This window comes from Canis lupus, chromosome 8 (genome assembly GCF_011100685.1).
Source record: "Canis lupus familiaris isolate Mischka breed German Shepherd chromosome 8, alternate assembly UU_Cfam_GSD_1.0, whole genome shotgun sequence".
Taxonomy (NCBI): Eukaryota; Metazoa; Chordata; class Mammalia; order Carnivora; family Canidae; genus Canis; species Canis lupus.
The window spans coordinates 30,470,962-30,490,752 of NC_049229.1; the positions used below are offsets into that span (position 1 = coordinate 30,470,962).

General features: G+C 40.2%; 1 long non-coding RNA gene across 36 annotated transcripts in view; it reads right to left on the reverse strand.

Moving 5' to 3' along the window:
- The window catches only part of LOC119876491, a 309,631-nt gene that overhangs the window by 157,101 nt on the left and 132,739 nt on the right, over nt 1-19,791 (reverse strand). For 28 of the 36 annotated variants that reach the window (XR_005363283.1, XR_005363279.1, XR_005363293.1 and 25 more), the window contains exons 10-11: nt 15,076-15,144; nt 12,956-13,129 (exon numbers count right to left, since the gene is read on the reverse strand). The exons of 3 other annotated variants lie outside the window; for them this stretch is intronic. This is a non-coding gene — a long non-coding RNA (uncharacterized LOC119876491). Of the gene's footprint in view, nt 1-3,162; nt 3,374-10,392; nt 10,833-12,955; nt 13,130-15,075; nt 15,145-19,791 lie in introns of those variants that run through there. 5 more of the 36 variants (XR_005363295.1, XR_005363297.1, XR_005363281.1 and 2 more) reach the window with 3 other exon arrangements.

Below are 19,791 nucleotides of genomic sequence, written 5' to 3' on the forward strand. Positions count from 1 at the left end.
TGGTGAATCAGAAATATCCCTGTTTCTGAATATACAGTAAACTGGTTTCCATTCCCAGGTCCCCTTGGTTGGTCAGACTTTCCAGTCACGTGGAGAGACCACTCATGGCATCCTCCCTTGGCAACTTAGCCAGCTGCCTGCCTCAGCTCCCACTGGACTGGGCAGACTGGGATATGCAAGGTTCTAGATCTGGGAGAGAATTGGGAGACCACTAAAACTGGCCCCTAAAATCCTGTCCTCCTACTCTCAGATCCTGATTTCTGCCACCTTCCCCAAAATCAGCCTCATTGTTCCTCTCCCCACCTCCACCCTTGGTTCCTTGCCTTCATGTAGGATGGGATAATCAATCTAATACTGGTTTCTGGACTGGTGACCACACATTCACAACTCTCTCAGCTGTCCCCTTGGAAGATATGCTCTGTCACAATTAGAACACCCATGCATTCTAGGCCTGGAGGCAGAGAGGAAAAGTCTTCCAAATATCTGCTCCAGAGAACAGAAATTCATCAGGGAGAAAAGTCCATATTTCTGGTAGAAAGGCAGTGTTCCCACGAGGCCTCAGCTTAGGAAACATTTATTGAGAGAAATTACATTTCCTCCCTTGGACCTCCATCTGCCTCTGGTCTAATCTACATAAAGAGTTCCCTTCTGATGTCTCAGGAAACAAGAGACAAGTGTCAACCTTCACAAGAGAGCCTTGGAAAGTTCCTGCTATCAGGAAGGCTTCACTTGGAAGTAATTGTTTCTATCTCTTTACTCGACTTGACTACCTAAATGCAGCACCACATAAACTTCCAAAGATGCAAAAATTTACACATGCCCAAAGTATCTTCTAAAAACTGGTTTACAGAAATCTCTTTCAAATAAACTTTCAAAGGAAAGAGGAGTTATAGACAACTGAGAATGTAGAGGATAATGGATGTCAAGAAATGTCCTCACTACCTCTTTAATATAACTAAATAAAATCCCATTAACATGTTTCCCTAATGAATAATATTCTGAGAGCATGAAATGTAGTTTTATATTATAAACATACCAGGCTTGAGTTCCTAGTTCACATTCTGCAGTTCGAATATGAATAAATACTAATTTCTAAATTCCCTAAAAATCCTTCCTTAAAGTTTGTGTTTTGACCCTGGGCAATAGCATACATGTAGAATTTCAACAGGTTTCAATTGATGCAGCCTGAAGGCCGACTTTAAAAATCAGAGAGAATGTTCTTTAAAGGCTATTCTATGCAGCTTCCCACATTCAGAATTGGTTTATGGCTTTCTGAGATGCCCTGTGAAACTCCCTGAGAGCTGTGGAGGAGCTCCTCATCTCATCATGAGGGGTTTCCCTCTTGCATCTCTGACTCCTAAATGCATTTCTTTACCACTGTAGTGTCCACAGCGCCACCTGCCGGTTGTAGGAAGTATCTTTACGGCTCTGCGCTCTCCCTCCTGGGGTTTAATTCAAGTCAATCAATGATGGCTAGAAAACATACCCTTAAGAAATAAGGAACATACCCTTAGGAAATAATAAAAAAGATCTATAATATGGGCAAGATACCAATTCTCAGATGCTTAACGTGATCTAACATGTTCTCCTGAGGCAAAGGTCTGACTCTTTTAAAGGTAATGTTTAAAAGGTTAAACCTAGTATTTGCAAATTTGCTTCATGCAGGTTGGCAACAGGGCTCTGTTGGAGAATATTTTTTAGAATATTAGACTAAATGCTTCAAAATTTTTCAAGATTCTATACTTTCTTGTACCCACCAACCCCAGACTTCTATACTTTCCCACTTTCTTAGATGAGTATCTTCTACTTTTGAAAGATATGAAATTTATCATCATAATTGGTCAGATAGGAATAAAAGCTTTAACTCAATCCCTTGACTTTGATTCATAGCAGTTCCTTCTCCACCAAAAGTTATAGCACCCCCTACCACCCGCAATCTGGAATCTGTGAGCCATCCATACAAATGATAGAGACCAAAGTATCTACAAGCATGTGTGAATGCAATGCCCCTCCTCCCATACTCAACCTTTCAGATGGTTCAACTATTTCCCATGTGTCAACAATCTGCCATTTGCATCTCAGGACTTAGCTGGGCGAAAGATAAGAGAGGATAACCTTTAGCACCCATAACTGATGAATATGAATGAGGTCATTCTTGCGAGCTTTACTGGGGGGGACAAAGTAACACAGAGGGAAAACATTTTTTGTTTCAAGGCTCCCGACAAGCATTAGCTAATCAAGATTCCTAACAATCCCCTGGAGTCTAGACTGGCAAAGGATCATTATCCCTCTAGCAGGTAGGCAAAACAAGGAACCCAAAGGTTACCATTTTGACATCATTCTGTGTCATCAATATCCTGAAATCACACTGGAAAAAAAAGTCTGCAGGATGCTTCTCGCTGACTGTAAGTGCAAGGTGAGAAATATGCCCAAACCATGGAAGAGTACTGAACCCAACCAGGATTTGGTAATGATCGTATCAGAGTAGATGATTTTAGAAATGTAGATCTCTACCTAAAGGAAAAAACAGCTATAAGATCTAGGTTGCAACTGAGTAATACTTTTAAAGAAAATAAGAAAATCAAATAAGATTTATTTGAAGATTTGGTTGGGTTTCTTTCTTTCTCCCTACCCCTTCCTAATTAAAAACTAAATATGGAAACTAGCGATAAAGGATAACTATCACTATTGTGATCTTCAGCCTTCAGCTCTGGCATACTACTCCTTTTCAATTTTGTTTGCATTTGCTTTGTTCTTTTTATTTATTTTTATTTTTATTTTTTTTATTTTTTAAATTTTTATTTATTTATTTATGATAGTCACAGAGAGAGAGAGAGAGAGAGAGAGAGAGAGAGGCAGAGACACAGGCAGAGACAGAAGCAGGCTCCATGCACCGGGAGCCCGACGTGGGATTCGATCCCGGGTCTCCAGGATCGTGCCCTGGGCCAAAGGCAGGCGCTAAACCGCTGCGCCACCCAGGGATCCCTGCTTTGTTCTTTTTAAAAGAATAAACTGGACCCTAACATTTTCCTGTCTTCTACCAAATTTAGGAACTATCACATTTTCTTGTTTTTTTCTTTCTAAGTCTATAAACTTCAAAATATTTTCTGCCAGGTTGGCAAAACTCCAATAAGCCCTTCACCACTGCAATTAAAGTGATTTTCCATCTGAATATAACCCTAAAAAGACATTATAAGAGCTCTATATAAATCTATTTTAATAAAGAATTTCCCTCACTGAGCATATTTTCATACTTATCACAAACATGTATACATCCTCACGATATTCAGATTATTCTAGGAATTGTGAGTCAAAAAAAACAGCAGTGGTCAAAAAGGGAAGCTTAGGATCCTCCTTTGAAAGCAAACAGTACCTAGAAAGAAAAAAAGAAAAGGAGAAGCAGGCTTTTATTTCTTTTAAAGTTGATATAACATAAAACAAACTAAACCCATGGTAGAGCCAGACAAAGTCAAACAATATATCAACTTCGAAGAGAAGATGCAGCAGGGAATGCTGTGTTACAAAGCATTATTCTTATGTCATCACCATTTCCAGAAAATGCTCAAAGCTCCAACATTTGTTCACTTAGTGCAGGATTCACTTCTCAGCTGAGGAGGACCTTAGGAACAGTACACTTAGCACTCAGCAGTTATTTGACCTATTTTACTAATGTGTTTGGGAAGGAGGTTAATTAACAGTGGATGGCTATATCCTTAAGCTTAATTTTTCCAACAGCCCTGCTCATAAAAGGAAAAATTGAGTATGTATTGAAGGAAGCAAGCAATTAAGTTGCACAAATAGTGAGCTCATTGAACTGCAGCTGACTTCTATCATGTCAAAGAACAACTAAACACAGAAGCAATAAAAAGATTGTTGCCACGACCACCACTGAGAACCGACTGGCAATAAAGATGAATAACTTCCTACTTGAAGATTACTTGATTAAAGCTCTTTAGAAACCAAATGTTACACATAGGCATAAATGGAGCAAAATATTTTAATGCGTGTTTGGCAGGTTCAGAAACATTTTATAGTCAATTTTAAATGAAGGTTTATACAACAACAGTAAACTCCACTTAAAACAGCCTTTCCAACTGCTGTTCTTGCAAGCAAGCGGCTGTGTTCCTGGGGAAATCTTGAACTGTACTGTGGGATAAAAGTCCCATATCTAACAGAGTAAGGGGAGGGCGTTGGGGAGCCGAATTCCACAGGACCAAGTCCTCTGAAACCAAACCCAAGAGCAGAGCCAGAGAAGCCCATTCAGATGGCTGTGACCCTTGAAGGCAAGTAAACAGACTCCCTGGAGCAACAACCAGGAAATCTCTCTTTCCCCAACAACACTCTGCTCCCCTGCCCACCTCCCAAAGCTCTGAGAGGTCAAGTTTTAGCCCAAGCTGCCCTTCAAAAGAGTGTATTCACATCTAGGAGTTCAATACAGGTTGGCATCAGAACTGGCTCCCAGGACTATCAGTGTCAGCGAGGTGGGACAGGCATGATTTGACAAGGAAAATGTGTCTGGCAGAGGATTCTGCTCTCAACTTACAAGTGTCTATGGACGTGTCTGGAGAATATCAGCCTCTTTAAGGGCTAGACCCCAGCATTTACCTGCTGCCTTTAGGGGGAATACCAGGAAGAATTAGAAAAGACGAAAAGGATGAGGATTTTGCCGTGAAAGTGGCTCATAAGCTAACATTAAAAACAAAAAGGCAGCAGCAGCTGCCCTTTGCTTTATTGCTCTCAAACCCACTACTGTAGAGAATTAAAGTCAGTCAGTCTATCACAAACTTGTCTGCCACCTCAACTTTATCCTTTCACCCCTGCTACTCCATCTCTAAAATACTGAGGAGAGCTGACCTTCTGAGCATTTCTCCCTGATTGTGCTTTAAGGGATTAGAGCCTTCAGATGATGATGAGCAGTTTTCCCCTCTCCTCAGCTCCAGTCCTCTCTTCCCTCACTCAGAAATTTTGCAGTGAGCACCTGTTGGGGCTTTTCTTTTTGTTCCACATGGCACCCTTCAGCATGCTGGGTATACGGTAAGTGTTTAATGCATGCTTTGGGGCTATAAACAGCAGGAAAGGCTCATCTTTATGTTCTTTTTGAAGATTTGTTTTATTTTAACCATCTTGTTGAAATAATCAAGGAAATCAAAACTAGAGAAGCAATTTTATGCTACAACATAGGAAAAAAAAAAAGATACATTCTCAGTTTTCTTGGATAGAAAATGGGACCTAAAATGGCCTGAAGAAATGGTTAAGTACATGGTACCTTAATTCCACAATCTAGTCAGACAGATCCACCCTTTACACACTATTTTCGAGAGATTCAGAGCTGAATTTGATGCCCGGAATTTTTAAATGTTTGATTTGGGGGAATTCTCACTGCAAAGCAAATTTATACTGCCAACTCTGGAAGAGCTTTATCAATGAAAAGTAGATATTTATAATTTTAGTAACATTCTTCCTCGCCGTCTTTCAAGAGGACTAGTCATTGGATATGCATGCCAATCTAATAAAGAAATAAGTTAGGAAAGAGTTAGAATATTTATATAAATGATATTTCACTTGCAGAAAGAAAGCTAGTGGTATACTCCTTTCCTTCCATTTCAGCATCTCCAACTTAAAGCCTTGCATGAGCTTTGAACTCCAGGTACTCCACTAAGACTTTCCACCCCTGTGCACTAAAGTTCTGGAGACAGAATGAATAGCACAGCACCGGAAAGGGGGTGGAAAAAGAAAGTAACAACTGTTCAGAGATGGCAACTGTCTGCTCTCAAGAAACCCCTCCAGGCTTAGGTTCACTATCCAAACTCCAAAGTCCAAGACTCTTCAGTCCCCCTGTGTTAAGAGAATGAGAAAAATGCCTAGGAAAGCCCACGGTTTCCTTCCTCATTGAGGAAAGGAAGCAGCAGAGGTAGCAGACGTCCATGTGCAGCCATCACTTCCTCGGGGGCTGGTGTTCATTTCCACCCACTGGGATGGAGTCTGGCAGCTTCATAACCGGCGGGAGATACATGATCCAAGAATCCATTTTGGCTCCAATTCTAGCCTTGTAAAGGCCAGTTCTGTCTAACTCTGAGAATCCTTATAAGCATTAGTAAGGATTTCAAATTGCCTCAAGTGTATGGCCAGAGAAAGGAGTTAGGTCAAAGAGTCTATCTTGAGTAAAGCTCAAGATACTCTTCAGAAATACCTTCAGATTAGGTAAAATAGAAAAATACATACAGAAGTGATAGAAAACATATATTTTCTCTTTCTCCATGGAGGAGTCAAAGAGTGTCAAGGTCCTAAATCAAAAGAAAAATAGAGTGTAATTCTAACAATGGAATCTAGAGCAAATGGCTATAACAAGTTTGTTCTTCAAGAAACAAAAGAAATGGTGTGTATAATCAAAGTGCATTTAAATGTCAGCTTAACCATTCACTATCTTCTCCTTCAATTTTCCTCTCTTAAGAACCCTTATCTCAGTCCATGGTTTCTCCAATGACCAACCACCCTAAAGTAGAAATTTCTGCCATTTAAGTATCTCACCACATTTAATTCTCGACTTAGTATGTCTCCTGGATTCTTCTCTTACTCCTACTTCTACTATCACTGTCCTACACCATGTCATCTATACCTGTATTATTATAATAGCCCCCCCCCAAGTAGTCCCCATTACCACTTGCTTTCTCCACTCCAAGTTCTTTGTCACATCCCTGACAGTTATCTTCCTAAGGTACAGTTATCATTGTGCTGCACCCTCTCAGTCCAAAAGCTTTTACTAGTTTTCTGTTTTCTCTTAGAATGAAGTCCAAATGTCTGAGCAAAGCATTCAAGGCTGCCAATAAATAAAGTGTTCTATACTTCAGTACTTACCTGCCTTTTCTCTTCACACACAGCTAATGCTCTACCCAGACCAGATTCAGCTCTTTTCTGTATCATGCCATGGGCTTTCATACTTCTAAAACTTTGTACTTTTCCTCTAGTTTTATTTCTTCAAACTCTGTTTCTGCTTTAAAGACTAATTCAAACATTACCACCTCTAGAAAGCCCTAGCCAATTCCAAGGCAAAATAAATTGCTCCCTATTCAGAACACATATACCCCTTTATTCTAATATTTCTCCCAATCTGACTTGTATTCATTATTGTAGAATTTTCCATTTCCTCTAAAGGACATAGACAGTAGTTAATCCCTCCAAAGATGGTCTTGGGTGCCTATTAGTGCCTTAAATAAGGTATGCATTTCATGAATGGTTCTTGCACTGAACTGACCAGTATAGAAATCATTAATTTCCACTTAAAGCTGAACCATGGATAAAAGACCAAGCCAAGAATCATAATCAAGAAAGACTTGGAAGGAAGAAAGGAACCTTAGTAAATGCTACTCAAACCGAGCCCCATGAATAAGTCTTTCATAAAAGAATAGAGATGGCCTAATCCATTGCTTCTTGACATTTTTGTATTCACACATTATTGTGAAGGGTTTGACTACGGTTGAGAACTGCCCTGACCAAATGGGGAGACCACCTCTTTTTCAGCAGTAGAGACTTAAATCTACATTTTAAAGGGTTCAATCAAGGCTCAACAGATAAACAACACAATAAAATATTATATATATAAAATATATAAATATACAACATATATATATACATCTAAGATTCTGTTTCATTTTCATATCTCTACACACAGAGACCTAATGAGGTATCTTAATAAAACAATTATTTAGTTCATATTTTTGCCATCATTCCAAAGAGGGAAAAAAGCCAAGAACTAAAACCATCTCCTTAGCCTTATTGGCATTAAGTAGTCAAATTCCCTGATACTCAGAAATCTGAGACAGGCTTATTGCAGTTCTTATTCTCGCCTGGAATGAAAAAATGAACTCAAACTTCCAAAAGAAAACCATAATTTTCCAACATCTTCTCATACAAGTCTTGCCTCTCCCCTGAAACTTTTGAGTCAACTCTTCCTGAGATGAATCACGTTAAGAAATGAATCTCTTAATTGCACCATATAAGCTAAACAGTAAGCCATGACCTCATCACCCTGGATGTAATAAAAGGGCAGAGACACTCAGGCATTTCAACAACATCTTAATTCCTGCACTGTTCTGGTTTATTATAAAGCAGGCCTGTGTGCAGGAAGACATTTTTAAAAATGCTTTTATCTCCGGTTCGCATGTTAGCAGATCTCATGGTCTTGTATCTCTGCAGATTCAGAGGTCTGAACTGTGCAAAAGCTAAGCAGCCAGGCCAATGAATTTACTTGAGAAAAAAAGAAATCTAATCCTGAAATGACACTTGGACTTGAGAGGAACAAGGAGTTGGAGAACCCCAAACTACACAATTATCCCCAGGCACAAGTCAAAAACACAAACAGACAAAACCTGGAACTGAACAAATGTCTGAATGCCACAGCCAGACTGAAGTAGAAGCAATAGGAGGCCAAAGAAGAAACAAGGGAGAAACACAATACTATACCCCTCGGCTGGCACATCACTTTCTGACCCTTGATTTACCATGAAGTTCTTCTGATGCGATTTGCTAGATGTAGCATTAGTAGGTTCCATTTATATATGGAGACCTCTATAGAGTGAATCCCATATAAGCATAAACATCTACCCACTCTGTATCTGGTAGAGAAGAAAAGTTCCTAAAATGATGGTCCAGTGAGGAAGAAAAAAAAAGTATTTGGGTCATTCTGCAAGAAAGTTCATCTTTGTGTACGGAAGAAAATGTATTTGTACCACATCTATAACTCCAAATATAGATATTTCAACAAGAGTTAACACTTTAGCCCATCAAATCACAAAAAAAAAAAAAAAAAAAAAAATACATTTAACTTGTTTAGGAGGATAGAAATTGCCTCCAGTACACAAAGGAAGTATTGAGAGGTACAGCCACCAGCAGAATTAGCAGTATTCAATAATTCCACAAGCTCAACCACTGATCTGGAGTGACTATTCTTCCTCTGTACATTTCCTCGCCATAGAACACATCATTCCAAGTGTTCTCAGATGGTGCTATCGATTACAAATAGCTGTGAGCTTGCTGTTTCACATTCCATTGCTTATCGCTGTTGGGAGCCTTGAGCAATGGGCCTTCTGTTCTGAGTGTCCCACTTACAACTGAGTCTTTACCTTTAGACTGGGTTCATGGGAGAGAACAGCAAAGTTAAAAACTGATCTGGAAACACACAGTCCCGAGTTCATGGTGGCACTCGTGCTATATAGCCCACAGAGCGGATAGATGGCAGAACTTCAGTTTTACCATCTGTAAAAAGGGAATAGTCAGTTGAGTTCCAAGACTCAATTTAAAGTAGTGATTTACAAACAAAACAAAACAAAACAAAAACACCACCACCATCAACAAAAAGCATCTACAGACAGATGCTCTAGTAAAAATTAGGCATATATTTTATGAGAACTGTCCAGAAAGAGTTGAGCGGATTGTAGGCAGAGACCAGGAAGATTTTGCCTCATAATCAAGATTAAATCCCTTTCTATGACTGTCAACATTAAGCTACAGTGATTGTGATTAATGTGGCCTTGAAATTACTAAAATTAAGAAAGGTGCTTTGCTCTAATCATCTGTGGCATACACTATTTTCAACAACATTCCTTTTTTTTTCTCAAATATTTTATTTATTTATTTGAGAGAGAGAACAAGCAGGGGGAGTGGCAGGCAGAGAGAGAGGGAGAAGCAGGCTCCCTGCCAAGCAAGGAGCCCAACTCTGGGGCTTGATCCCACCCGGGTCCCTAGAATCATGACCTGAGCTGAAGGCAGACACTTCACGGGGTGAGCCACCTAGGCACCCCCAGCAATGACATTTCTGCAAAAAAAGGAGAAATGGGGGGAAAGCCTAGAGTAAAAATCTTTTATCCAAGTACCTTGAAACAGCTCCTTTCAGGGAAGAGTCTAGCATCTTCAGAATAAAATAGCATTGTCTCAATTCCAAAGAATTTAAGGAACCCAAACCCCATGTAGTTGGCAAAGTTATGATATACATCATTTAACAGAAGCATTGACCCTAGGGGAGCATAAACACATGAAACTTTCTTTTCTTCCTTTACCTATTCAGCGCTGAAAGGCAGCACAAGGGAAAGAGGAAAGGGGTTTCAACTTCCCAGGATCCCCTTCCTGATAAGAATGTTCCTCTTTACAGAGTAGTATGAGGAAAAGCATGTGCATTTGTACAATTTCCAAGAAACCTTGTGGTTCCTTAAATAGAAAAGGGCATGTGGAGAATATTTCAAAGCAAAACAGAACAATAACAAAACTGTTGCACTTAATCTAAGTACAACATCGGCTGCTACTTCTAGAGGAATGGAGGGATGCTAAGGTGAGGAAAAAAGTAAATATTCAGGACTATGATAACAGTCCCTGAACTCACTTTAATGCTAGATAGTCCAGGATGTTTTCTCATCAAACTTTAAGTACAGAAGAAAACTGTATGCGTATAAAGAATCGGGGACTGAGATATTCTTGTTTCTCTTTCTGTTTTCACTGTTTATAAAGCGACCTTGAGGAACCCTCGTTTATCTTTGCTGCTGTTTGCTGACTTGTGGTGTTTAGATCAAGTTTTGATACTTGTGTCTTTAGCTGGCCACGAAAAGACAGCTGGTCCAGAGGCCAGAATCAGGGAGAGAAAAATTGCAGGGCTTATCAAGTCATCCGAGAGGCCTTGTTGTGCTCATCCTTTGTAAACAATAAGACATGTCAGCGTCCCTGGTTGCTGTCATTGCTGACAGTTCTCTAAAGACCAGTATGTGTTGAATTCTTTAAAGTCGGATTGCACCCGGTGAGAGAAACGATAGTGTGAGATGAGGGGGACTTCATGGATATCTGAGTACCTTGGGAAAAGAGAGGAATTGAGGCTTTTCACTCAGCAACCTAATGAAAACTAGACAAATAGTCTTGCATTTAATATATAGTTTCCACCGATTCATGCTTCTTTTGTTAGGAACAATTCTACCCTCTATAGGAAAAGAGACAGTTCAAAAATAAAGAAATAATTTCTCATTGACAAGGGAACTTCAGGTAAAGCAATGCTTATGAAAGGCAAAGAAAGGATAAGAAATTGAGTTTATATTGGTAAATTTCCATTGCACAACCATTTCATTGCTTTAACTTCATAGACCCCAAAACTTTATGTCCTTGAACAAGTAATCAAATGCAAAAGAACAGAAATAAATAATCCATTTGGGATAGCCAGAACTGCATGCAAAACACAAAGAATATAAGCTTTAAGGAACATAAATGAGAAATTGTGGCAAAGAAGGGAAGGACCTGAAAATAAGTTACTAAAGCCATATCTAATGTTTAAGGAATAAACAACTTCACACGCTCTGCCGAAAATCCATAAAGGTATCTTTTGAACAAAGATATACTTGTATAAATTAATACAATCACACACACACAGAAATCCCAATTCACAGCATCATTCATCATTTCTAACCTGAGACTTTTAAAATGAATAAAATGAAGATTAAATTCTTTTCATAAAAAAGGATAACACATGTTGAAGTAGAACAAAACCCACATGAGGTCTCAAAATCCCATTATTATAGCAACTGGTAATGTGTTATATTCAAGACTAATTTTGCCATGACATTTAAGTTATTGATTTTTGAGGTTAATAATGTTTCAGAGGAAAGAATATTTCCAGTGTTTCTATTTTCTTCTTTCTAGGAAGATTTCCTAAAAGCGTTTGCTTCATTAAACGGTCTAAAATGTCCGAGAGGACAAAATGTCTTAGGTTCGTTTGTATAATATTAGGATCCAAAACTTTGAGAATATCCTTTTAATATCAAATTTATCCCTGAAATAAGGATCATTTCTACATACAAGGCCAGAACTGAAGTTTCCATTAATCTAATGGTATAGTTTTTAACTTGGAGTTTTACTTGTTCCTACATTATAAACACTATATGATGGTACAGAGTCATAAATTATTCTTCCCAAGTCTGTCCTTCTATCCTCTTCTTCCTTGAGACAGCCGGGCCATATCTTACACAGTTACAGACTAAGCATCGAGCCTGAGAGTCCGTCTGAACCATAAAATGCAGAGAGCAATTTAAGAAAAAGTTTTGCAAATTTCTGTTAACCAAATAAAGAGTCACCCCTGTTTACCTAATTTTCCTACAAGCAGAAAAACTAAAGGCCTATTGGCATGACCTAGACAGACACTGCTGAGCAGCTTTCCAAAGAGCAAATGGTAAAAATAAAATAAAATGAAAAAGATTTGCCTGTCATGGGAGTTGGTCAATAAAATGCAACAGTGTTTATTACAACATTTAAAGTCTGTGATTAAGAACACCAAAAGGCCTAAACTAGAAAGGTTTTCAGCCTGTAATTTCCCTGCAGTCCTGGCCTGTACTTCCTTATGAGTTAGCTCAGCAGGGCTTTTTTTCCATGTCCATCATCAGCTTGTAATTATTGCCATTCTCAAAGCTATGCCAGATGGGTCTTTAGAAGCAGGCATGCAGCTTGTTTATGAGAGAAAGAGCTGTAATATTACTCTACACAGAGACCTATCTGGTCCCACTCAAAGAGCCCTGCTCCTCCCTCCCCAACCCCCAAACCCACCCCCACTACTATTCTGTCTTCCTCCCCTAGACAGCCCTCTCAGTTTCAGCTCCCTGTCCCAGCAGAATGGCCTGGTGAAGGGCTCTGACCATGGGAGCCAAGAGATATCTGTATCTTCAAGCATATGGCCTAATCGTCACCTTTCACCATTCACATATGGAAATGAGGCCAACATCCAAAGGAAAGATGATGCACTGTGGACTCTTTCCCCTACATATTCTTGAGCAGAGAGGCTCTATTTGAAACACCAGAGCTGCATGTCTACTTTTCAGAACACAGATCTCCCTAGATACCACAACTGTGTCTTCCATTTCTCTTTTTCTGGGAATTCCTCATTGGCTGAAAATGAAATTCCCAGCAAGATTCTCAAGGACAAATCTATACTCACTTTGTCTGGTAGAAGGATAAACATTCGTAAGAAGGTTGAGGTCAAGGAGCTGTGCAAAGCAACACAGGCGAAGGCAAAAGCGCCTAACCAGGGGTTCATCTGGTGATAGGCCTGGGGTGTTAGGTATCCCAGAGGGCCAAGCAGAGCTTCAATCAGCAGTTAATGAGGCAAGACCTGCAACAGATAGCCACTTTTAACTTACAAAAGCTTTTAGATGTCTCTGTTTACTTTGATCCATTTCAGTTCATTTGAGCCTGGTTAGGGTGCATTTTCCTTTCTTTCTTTCTTTTTTTTTTCCCCCCTCCTTAGATAAACCCTCTGCTCCCACCCCATCTCTATCCCACCTCCCAAACAATAGTATCATTTACCAACTTTATACCTAAGTTTTGAGATCTTCTGTCAAGGTCGGCAACAATTCTATAAAACACAAGCAGAGGAAGACGGGCACCACGGTCTGCCTATAGAACGGTAATTTCAAAATCCCACCAGTGAAAGATAAATGAAAAGGAGAACGGGACAGGAAAGGCTGCATTTTCAGACAGATTTAGTTATTTGTTTCTGATTAGGCCAAGTACACGTTCTTTTATCTCCTGTTATTTTAGCCATGGGATGACCAGAGAGCTTTCTTTGTTAAGATGTTTCGGAGCGGATAAAACTAATTTACTGGAATGTGAAATAATCCCGAAAGAAACTGTACCTGATGGTCACAGACGGGGGCGATCACTTTAACGGGCCGTTGTTCCCAGGCCCCGGGGCCGGGGCAGGGCTCCCCACACGCGAGGCAGAGATATCGCTTGCGCCGAGGGATTTGCACGTGGGACGCCCTCTTAACGGGGACGCTCTGGTGTAATGAGCTTTTAATTAGGTCGGCGTCGTGCCTGACCCCACTATACCGCGAGCCTCCCCCCACCCCCGGCACAGGCGCAGATAAGTCCTGGAACCCTTCCCGGCATGCCTCGGGCGAGCGCTGCATCCCAGCATGCCCCTGGCCACCCACCTTCCCAGCATTCCTTGAGCGGCCCCTCCTCCCACCTCGCCCGTTTCTCCCCGTTTATGGCCTCCCTCCGACCTGCACCCTCTCCTCCTTCTCGCTCTCCTTCCTGCACCCCTTCCCAGTTCACCTTTCCTTTGTTCAGAATATCGTATTTGAGGCACACGTGTGTTTAAAAAGCAGGACAAAACAGACCTCGGGTCATCTAGCCCGCAAAATTTCATGAATACACAGGGGCAAGCTTGGCTTGACATCGATATTGCTCAAAAATATGCTTTTCTCAAGTGAACCGCACTCCTAGTCTCCACCCCTGTCCTGACGTCTACGTTCCCAGGAAGTATTAGGAAGATGTAAAAGGTAGAAGAAGGAACAGGATGAAATCTTTCTGCACTTCTACCCTTACATAAATTGCAACCACCTTTAAATGTTCTCTTTGAAATCCTGTCCAGTGAAGACCCTGAGGAGTCATCAGGGAAGTAGAAGTTAGGAAATCCAGCTTCTATTTTGAGTCCCTCTTGTTAAAAAGGGAAGGACTTGGGGCGCCTGGGTGGCTCAGTGGTTGGGCATCTGCCTTTGGCTCAGGGAGTGATCCTGGGTCCAGGGATTGAGTCCCACATCGGGCTCCCTGCGTGGAGCCGGCTTCTCCCTCTGCCTGTGTCTCTGCCGCTCTCGTGTCTCATGAATAAATAAATAATCTGATAAAAAAAAAGAAGAAAGAAGGAAGGAAGGAAGGAAGGAAGGAAGGAAGGAAGGAAGGAAGAAAGGAAGGAAGGAAAGGACTAAGTATCCAACATTGACCTAATGTCACCTGCTGGGAAGAGTCTTGGGCATTGAAGGTGCCTTATCTGCGGCTGTCACGTTAGAGCCTCAACAGTAATGATTTACATTTGTTTTGCTCTTTACCAAGTCTTTAAAATGAAATTCAGATTAGTTTATCACTGAAGAATATCGAACCCTTTGGTTAAAAGGAGCATTAAGTTCAGAGAAAACAGATCCAGACATCTTAAAGTATATTCATGAGAACAATATTAGTAACAGCTAATATTTATTCAATGCTTATTAAGGGGCAACTGCTCTAACTGCTTTAGGATTCTGCATAATTTGTAAAATGTTTACCGTGTAAGCTTACCTAATTCTTGCAGTTAATGATGGTGGCAGTTGCTAAGCTGTAGGCCAAGTTATTCCTTTCATTCATGGTCTAGAGAGAGATGACACGGGCATGTTGAGTCACTCAAAACAGGCTCAAACCACCCCAAGGAGTTTGCCTGATGAAAGGTTTTCTTTTCCTTCAAAGCCACTTCCTGTGTCACATGACCTGTATCACTCCAAAGATAATAACACTGCATGCTTCCAGAACACTTTTATCCAAAGATCTCAAAGCATTTTCAAATGTTAATTAAGCCTTCACCATCCTGGAAGATAGCAATGCCAATCTTGCTGTTTAAATACTGTATTCCAGAACACAGGTTGTTCTAATCACTAAGAGGGAAAATGGAAGCCTCTCCAGGCAAATTCAGTGCATAAGCCACCACCCAAAAGCTTGCAACACCCCAAATTCTCCTACCTCTCCTGGGAAACCACAGGAGACATAGCATCTCTATTCTAAATTGTTCCCTGCTCCCCCTGATTGTTTCCACTGGAAGAACCACATCCAAAAGGAAGAAGAAGGAGAAGGAGAAGGAGAAAGAAGGAGAAGGAGAAGGAGAAGGAGAAAAGAAGAAGAAGAAGAAGAAGAAGAAGAAGAAGAAGAAGAAGAAGAAGAAGAAGAAGAAGAAGAAGAAGAAGAAGAAGAAGAAGAAGGAAGGTGAAGAAGAAGGAAGAAGAAGAAGAAGAAAATAAAGGCTTTATAATAGTTCTACTTTGATAGGGATAGAAATGTAGGTAGAAATATGTGCAGTGTATATCTGCAAATATATACACATTCTCAACAAACAACTGGATTCCTTTGTTACATGGTTTTTCATTTATCATGATGACCAGAAGGGGGAAAAATTAACCAACTTTTCCCAAGGCTTCAATATGACTGTTCAGACCACAGTTAATCTGCCTTCCTATTTCACAGGGATCCTGGACTGCTCTGATACAGTCAGAGAGCAGTCAGATTTCAGGCACTTTATGTATCCTTTAGCCTGGATAAAGGAAGGCCATGCGGCAACCAACGTCCTTCAAGATCTGCCTTGTCTCCTTTCCAGTTTCATCTTCCTCTACTCTGCATCTTCCTCTACTCTGTTTTTTTCTCTGTCCTTCCAAGGGGCCAAAGTTTTTTTTTTTCTACTCCAGGGCCTTTGCACAAGATTTTCCCGTGGCCCAGAATGCCTTATCTCCTATTCTTTTTTTTTTTTTTAAGATTTTCTTTATTTATTCATGAGAGACACAGAGAGAGGGGCAGAGACATAGGCAGAGGGAGAAACAGGCTCCCTGTGGGGGGCCAATACAAGATTTGATCCCAGGACCTGGGATCATGGTCTGAGCCAAAGGCAGATACTCAATCGCTGAGCCACCCAGGCACCCCTCTCCCATTCTTAATAAAACTGCCACTCTTAGTTTCCAGATTAAAGGTCACTTCATCAAAGAAGACTTGCCTTTCTATTATTAAATTAGCCTCTGTTATTCTGATGACAGACTGTTTGGATTATAATATAATGATATTTTCTTTGTTTGGTGCCTCCTTTCTAGATGATAAACTCCATGAAAACAAGGACTGTGTCTTTTCTGTTCACCACTGCATAACTCATGCCTGGCACTTTGGATGCTCTCAGAAAATATCTGTTGAATAAACTTATGAATGATTCTTTTTTTAACTTGGTTTAAAAATCACATTTTTCTCTTGAAGTGATATTATATAGGATCTAGGGGACAAGAGAGAAATGAGTGTCAGAAGTTTGGTTGTCATCATTTAAGTTCTTAGTTTCTTTCTATCAAAATTGGGAATAGCAAAAAATCTTAGAACTATTTGAGTAAACATGATTTATAATATATACTAAGCAAAGTAGGTGTTTTATACCTATATAATCTTATTTACCACTCACAACAACCTTAATGGATGGTTGTTCCATTTTGTGGTCATGAGGACTAAGTAATTTGCCCATCTCTCTAAGTCTCCTCATTCCAATTATTCATTTATTGAGCACTCACTGTTTGCCAGGCACTGCAGGGATAGAGCAGTGAACAACAAACACAGTAATGGTCTCCTAATTGGAGCTTTTGTCCTTGATCCTCCACAGCAATAGCACAGTGCATTCTGGCATATAGTTGGTGCTCAATAAATATTTAAACAGTGTGAATCAGGTTTAAAAAAAAAATTCGAGAACTATGATTGAATCCCTTCAGAGTTTGAAAGGTCCCACAATACTGCTACAATACTGGTGCTCATTACATGACTTTCCCGGGGGAAATATGATTTGCTGTTCATTCTGTAAAGATGTAAAGTGCAGAAAGAGGTCACAATCACTCCAATGTTCTAATAAAAAATACAATGATCGATGTTGAGAGTTTTAACTAATGGTGCCACATTGCAGCCAAAATGATCTTTCTCAAACACAAATTAGAAAATCAGATCGTGTCTCTCCTGTGATTTACTATCTTGTGGGGCTCCCCAATGGCCTTGGGATAGAGTCCAATCTCCCCATCTCCTTGATGTGGCTGACAAGAGCTTGACTCCCTCTTTGGAAACATGTCTCTTTACTGACTTCACTTGCTACTTTGCAGTCTTTGTAAGAAAAAAACAAAACATTTAACTCCTCCAACACCTCCAGACCTTGAACATGCTGTTCCATCTTTTAGTAACACCTTCCTGTATTTGCACCATCACTACCACTCTTTGCCTGTGTCAAGGAGGTTTATTTGTGTGTGAGATTTTTACTGGGAATTGCTCTTAGGAACAATACCTGTGAAGAGGGAGGGATGCAGAATTGGGCAGAAGGATAAAGTGAACTGCACTACAGGTTCAGCTGAGGACTCCACTGATCCCAGGAGGAGCTCTGGAACAGAGATGGTCCTTCAGCAATGTCCAAATTAAGACAAGAAGGTTGACCTTTTACCCCAGTTGCCCCTGGAAATAGGAATAACCTTGAGCAAGATTTCCTTCAGCAAAGGGCAATATCTAGGGTAGGATCTCAGCTGAGAACCGTCAAAAAATAACACTACTGCCAACAGGAAAATGAGTGTCCCAGTCCCTAAAGAGGTACCTAGACAGCACATCATGACATCCACTGCAGTCTGGCTAATTCTGGTCATCTTTCTGGTCTCAAATATCTCTTCCTCTAGGAAGCCTCCCCTGACTCCCTAAGACTGGGAGAGATGCCCCTACAAAAGCACCTGTTGCTTCCCCCTTGCAGCATGCTTCACATTATATTATAATCATTTGTTTAGAGGCACCTGGGTGGCTCAGTCAGTTAAGAGTCTGCCTTCAGCTCAGGTCATGATCTCAGGGTCCTGGAATGGAGCCCTGTGTCGGGCACCCTGCTTACCGGGGAGTCTGCTTCTCCCTTTCCCTGTTCCTCCTCCCCACAACTCATGCTCTCTCTCTCTCTCAAATAAATAAATCTTTGAAAAATAATAATTTGTCTGTATTCCCCCAGGAAAGTATAAACCACATTTTAAAAAGACAGGTGGATCCCTGGGTGTCTCAGCGGTTTGGCGCCTGCCTTTGGCCCAGGGCGCAATCCTGGAGTCCTGGGATGGAGTTCCGCGTCGGGCTCCTGGCATGGAGCCTGCTTCTCCCTCTGCCTGTATCTCTGCCTCTCTCTCTCTCTCTATGTCTATCGAGAATAAATAAATAAAATCCTTTTTAAAAATAATAAATAAAAATAAAAATAAAAATAAAAATAAAAAGACATAGTGTTTATCTTATTAGCATTCTATCTACCAATATATAAATAATCACAAACAAATTTTAAAAATGAATGACAAAATAAAGATTCTATTTTGGTTTTTTAAAAATTGTTACACAAACACCAAAAAAGCCTGAAAGATCATTCACCAAAATATGATCCATTGTGGCAGGATGATGTGTGATTTTTATCTCCTCCACTATGTATCTAAATTTTTAAAAGCACATTGACCTTTTAAATTTTTTAAAAGGTCATAATCATTTTGAAGAAAAAAATGACTCTTACTATAATAATAACTAGTATCAATAGACTCATCCTATAAAGTCATTATTTTATACTATAATTTATAGTTCATAAAGCAATTTTACATAAATTATTTTGTTCAATATTGACCAAAAGTCAACAAGAGAAAAAAGGCCAGTATCAAATTCTGATTCCTACTGGATTGCAAAATAAAGCCAACCCTCACAATCAGGAATGAGAGAATGTACCCTCACAGCCTGGGAACCTAGCTATCTAACATTTCTTCTTCTCCAACATGTTCATTTTTGATGAGGTCTTGCCAGGCTTTGGGGAACACAGTGATATTGGAAGACCATATATAATGCATCCCTCCCTATCTTCCTTGAGTCTCACTGGCTACATTCTCTCTCCTCACTTTTCTCTCCCTCCCTAGTCCTATTCATAAAGGAGAATAAAATGCCTCTCCCATGGCCTTATTTTCATCATTTGTTTCCACAAGCCTAATCTACAAGGCCAGCTAGAGTTGAAAGCCCTGTTTTCCCCTTCCATCTCATGTCCCTCTTCTCTCCTATAATGATAACACTTCACATATGTATAGCACTTTCCAGAAGGCTTCCGCATACATCACTTCCCTGGATCTTCCCAACAAACCTTTGAGGTCTGCACATCAGATACTGTTACCCCATTTTAGAGATAAGGAAACCAAAACACAGAGAGGTTACATGACTTGCCAAAAATCACAGTTAGTTAAAGATAAATACAGGACTAGA